Source organism: Lactuca saligna, chromosome 1, assembly GCF_052625555.1.
Source record: "Lactuca saligna cultivar CGN05327 chromosome 1, ASM5262555v1, whole genome shotgun sequence".
Lineage (NCBI taxonomy): Eukaryota > Viridiplantae > Streptophyta > Magnoliopsida > Asterales > Asteraceae > Lactuca > Lactuca saligna.
Window position 1 is genome coordinate 47377411 of NC_136417.1, and position 5846 is coordinate 47383256.

A 5846-nucleotide genomic window follows, 5' to 3' on the forward strand; every position below is an offset into this window, starting at 1 on the left:
TGAGTTTGAAGTTATTCCATGGTAGTTAGTTGCTATATTCCAAGTTTGATCTTACTTGGTGGGTTGCAAGCCATCAAGTAATTGATTTTATGGGTTAGGACAGGGTTTTGGACTCATATCTATAATTTGGACTTGGTGTCTTAAGGGATTAAGCAGTTTTGAAGTGAATGGCTTAGCATAGTAGTATCTTAGGCGTACACGCGAGTACGCGCAACATACAAGCCATGATAGCTGTATGCATAGGGTACAGAGGAGTACGCTCAACGTACTCTCAGATTTTGGGCTTTCGGACAATTGGGCCTCGGTTTGGGCCAATCTTTGGGCTTTGTAGAGGTTGGGATGAAATGGGACATCAGAAGTCAGATGATGGGCAAAGGACATGTTTAGACATGGGGGAAGGCCCATTTGAGGAGTTGGGCCCAATTTAGAAAATTGGGCCATTAGAGAGTTTGAAAAGATTAGAAGGAATTGGGCGTTGGTCATGGTCCAAATTAGATAGGGGGGGGGGGGGGGGGAATGGTCATATTACCCTTAGAAGGATTCTCAGTTTTTGACTAAGTGTTTATTGTGATAATGATAGCCAGGGAGTCGTTGGAGCAGCCATCATAGATTCCCTCACACGAGTTTTCAGCAGTCAGCTCGAGAGGTGAGTTTTCCTCCAATAGAACATGTCGAAGGCACCAAGGTCATCCCGTATATGCATGATTAGTAGCCAAGTGTGGGCGGGGCCCGTATATCATAGTATCTGAGTCTGGGCAGGGCCTGTATCTCATAGTAGTCGAGTGTGGGCGGGGCTTGTATCTCATAGCTTTATTTGAGTATGGATATTTATGATTGATTGATTGATAGATTTAGTTATACTTGTTGTCTGTGTGATACTTGTATGTATGTTAGTAGCTGAGTGTGGGTGGGGCCCATATCTCATAGCATCCAAGTATGGGCGGGGCTTGTATCTTATAGTAGCCGAGTGTGTGCGGGGCCCGTATCTTATAGTCAGCGGAGTATTGGCAGGGCCCGTACCTCCCAGTTAGCGGAGTGTGGGCGGGGTCGTATCTCCATGAGTGTGGGTTGGGCCCGTATCTCCTAGTTACATGTATATGTGTATGGTATGTGGTAGTTTGGGGAGACTCACTAAGCTTCATGCTTATAGTTTTTCAGTTTTTGGTTTCAGGTACTTCTGGTAGCAAAGGGAAGAGCTCGGGATGACTGCATGGCACACACCACAATTTTTAGACTGGGATATTTCACTCTGATGTTTGATATGTGATTTTGATACATTGACAGTTATTATGATATTTTTGAGATACATAGTTTAGGATTTTAATATGATGATGATATTTATGGTTTTATTAGTGATTTAAAAACGAAAATTTTAGACCATACTTTTGGGATGTTACATTACAACTCTCCCCCAATTATATTTGATCCCATCCTCGAAATCTATCATTATAGGTTACTCTTAAAACACACTTTCGAACCCATTGTGGGTTTTCTCATCTCGTTCCCTACAAACCAAATCGATGCCACTCTGAATGCCAAAAAACTGTGACTAAAATCACGAGGATTTCCAAAACCAGTGCATAAGCCAAACCTGAGCGAAAACTCTCAGATGTTGAAATCATATACAATATGGCACCGAGATGAAACCTTAAACAGACAATTACCTTTCGACACCAATGTTGAATGAAACTTTAGTAAGAAATACATGACCTAACAAAGGGAAAACATTGACACATCCACACTAATCAATAACGAGAAGAACAACTACCATGAATATACCTATAAGATTCCTAAGTCGTGTCTTACTCCTAGGTAGACAGATCCACACCATACGTTACCTATGCTGACCAGAAGCTCACCAATCAGGTCCTCCCAAGACCACCCTGGCCTCAAATTGTCTTACTTATAATTGGAAAACAGACTCCATGATCAAACTCCGATGCTGAAAACCTCACACTCAGATACAAAGGCGAATCTAAACATGAGCCCAAAAAATAAATACTACATTAACCTATACATTAATCATATTAACCGAAAATTTGAGAATTAGATCTAACCAAGATCTTCTCAGCCCCACGTCGTCTTGCTAATAAACTGGAATACATAATCCATGTTTGACTGTAGTCGTTGACAACCTTGCATATTGACGCAAAAGGAGACCATGAACAAAACTTTAACTAACATATAAACACGCTTGGCTAACAAGCCTCACCCAAGATAACATAAACCACGGGTCTCACCCCACAACCAAAAGCTACACGAGCCTAAGGATCGACACGTGTCTAACAACCTTCACGCTTGAACAAGGAGCGGCTAAACAACAATGGCAGATCTGAATCGATCCATACGAATGTTGTGGTCCTCCCATAATATTAGAAACACCCCTACAACGCCTATCTCATCCATTTAAATGCTACGAGCCAAATCGTAATCTTACAACACTGCTTGTAACAACCCAAAAATCAAGGGAAAATTTTCATTTTTCAATACAGTCAAAACACATATATCTTTAAATCCAAACTTTCCAAAAGCATTGCTAATTTAAAATATTTATTAGAGTTCATCCCAAAATCACATAATACAGAAAACACAGGTGTGTGTGCTGCGATCAAGCTGAGCCATTCCTTTCCAAAACAATGATACCTGAAACCATAAACAAAACTGTAAGCACGAAGCTTAGTGGGTTCCCCAGAGCATACCCCGCATAATCACATAAACCATATCAATCGCATAACCATGCACATACACATATAAAGATGCCAACGAAACCCTCCAAGGTCTTATGCACATAATCACATAAATCATATCAACTACACAAGTCATGCATATAACATATAGGAATACCCTGGAAACCCTCCACGGTCTTACTCCGGGTGCACTGGAAACCCTCCAGGGTCTTAGCCCAATGCCATGGTAACCCCCACATGGTCTTAACTAAGTACTAATCAAACCATACATACAAAAATATAAGTTAAACACGCAAACATATAAGGATGCCCTGGAAAACCTCCAGGGTCTTACACCGGGTGCCATGGGAACCCCCACATGGTCTTAGCCCAATGCCATGGGAACCCCCACATGGTCATAACTAAGGATACCATGGAAACCCTCCAAGGTCTTAAACCTTAGTGCCTCGGGAACCGCCCGAGGTCTTTACCTAGAATGTTGTGGAAACCCTCTAGGGTCTTACATCTAGGTGCCCCGGGAACCCGCTGAGGTCTTCCATGCAAGTATCACAAAGACAACTAGCATATCACATTCCACATAATCAATTAGCATACCACATAGCACAAAATCAGATAGCCTATCACATAATACATGATGGGCCGACTTTGGTGCCTTCGACCCATTAGTATGGTGAGCAGACTCACTTCGCACTGCTGAAGTCCCGTGGGTAAAACCCTAGTTGCTGGTTGAAAGGTTCCTGAACTGTCAACCTCAAAACGACACCCAATTAATAATTGAATTCAAATACGTAACCATAACTCCATGCTTGGGGTAAAAAGACTATTTGACCCTTAACCTAACTTGGTGCATAACCGAGGTCCAAATACACACTTTGAAGGCCCAAAAACCAATCAATGAACCAAGGCCCAACATATAGCCCAATTTTCCAAATTGGGCCCAAACCTCTATAAGGGCTTATCTTAAGGCCCAACCATTTAGTACAGTCCAAACATGTGGCATTACAATGGTCCAATATCTCATAATCATCAAGGCCCAGTTATGGCCCGAATTTTCCAAATTGGGCCCAAACCCCTTACATGGGCCTTACCCTAAAGCCCATCCGTATATTCTTAGTCCATATGATTATTCTTGGATGACCCATTAATAGCCCAATCACCATCACCCAATAGAAAGGCCCAATTCAAGGCCCAAGTAAAATTAGGGTTTTCACATGAAATAACGATTAGGGTTAAGTGTTCCTACTTAACCGATTAAGGACTTAATCCATTAAGTCCATAAATCTACTAGGTCAATCATATATTGTGGTAGGGATTAATTCATAATCCCAAATCCAATGGTCCAAATGCGCGTCCTAATAAATCCATTTCCAAACCCTAATTAGGGTTTCCAACCCAACATAATCTAATTAGGCCCAAAAGCTAAGTGCTTAGGCCCATTAGGGCTTCATTAGGACAATTCGATTTTTTCCATAGTCGGGCACCACCCACTACCACCTCGGGTAGTGGTGGTTAACGGCGGCATACGGCGGTGGCTACTACCTCGTGGTGGTGGGTGTGGTTCTAGTCCAATTAGGTCCAAGCATCACAAAATCAATCCAAACACAAGAAAAAGTACATCACCACCCAACATGGCGGCTCGTGGTGGAAACCACCACCTCACGATGGTGGTTATGAGTTTTCTTTATTTTTCTGACACCGATTACAATATATAATAATAACCCCAAATAAACACACACACCCACTAAGATAATCACACACGCAACCACCCTTGTGGTGGCCGACGGTGGTAGATGGTGGCAGCCACCACTTCACGGTGGTGGTGGCTGTTTTCGGTTTTCCGGCCAAACAAACCACACACACACAATACACTACTCATAACAGAAAATACACACACAAAAGTTAGCACAATACAACACCATACACACCCACTTGCAAACTACGAACTCAACCACAACGGTGGCAAGCTACGGTTTTGCGATGGTAGCTACCACCTCACGGTGGTGGCGGTGGTTTCTCTTTGGTTCCCGGTCAATTAGCCACACCATTGAAGGAATGAATGGACAAACCGCACCTACACGTCCTTGCTCAGAGATAAATACAATCACCCACCTCACGGTGGTATACGGAGAAGACAGCGACACTAAAAAGCAGCTACAGCAGCATCTAACGACGGCTTACGACCCACCTTCACTCTTCATTCTGTCTCTGGCCTTCGGTGGACCTCCCGGATGTCTGCTATGTTCCCAACAGTGGTGGTGTTGCTTCGATGGCGAAATGACGGTGATAGATGTGGGTTTCCATGGTGGTGACGACCAAAGGTGAAGAAAGAGGCGGCGACTATTTAAGACTCCTAGGGTTAGGGTTTGATAGCTGGAGGTGTTAAGGTTATATACCCGAATCCTGTCATCTCTCTCCCATAATCATAGAAATTGTCCCTCTTTCTATTATTCCTTCCAAATAAAGTCCATAATTTACCATTTCGACCCTAACTTCGAAAATTCCTTTCAACTCCAATCCAAAATTTACCCAACGACCCTCAGTTTCCAAAATCCTTTCATAATAAGTCCAATACTTAACAAGCACCCCATTTCTTCTAAAAATATTTACAAAATACGTTTTGAAATTACACTTTAACCCCCGAATAATCCAAATTATTCGGCTCCCCAAAACCAACACGCCACTAAATTGTACAGATTTATGGCAACTATTCGTTCATCAATTTTATCAAATTATTTATTTAATAAACAGGATGTTAAAAATCTTCCCTACTTAAATTAGATTTCATCCTCGAAATCATTCCTTACTATACCTTACATGCTCGTCAACTTGAATGACATGGTCTCAACCACAAGCATAGCTCAACCTTCCCAGGGAAACCAAAACTATCCCCCGCAGGGTTCTAAAACCCGAAGATGAATGAAATTCTTGCAACGTGATCTCATTTACTCCATCCGAAAAGTGAAGTCTCAAGATGGTCTGTCTCTTTGACAAACCGACCACATCGAATCATTGTCGAGTTCACTACACTTATCTCCCAATTGGCTATTCAACTTCTGACAATTTTTATGCCCAACTTAGTATATGCCCCGAATGACAGGCACTACACACATGGATCCCAAGTCACTAAACTCACTTCGACTCTTCTTGCTACCACTTGCT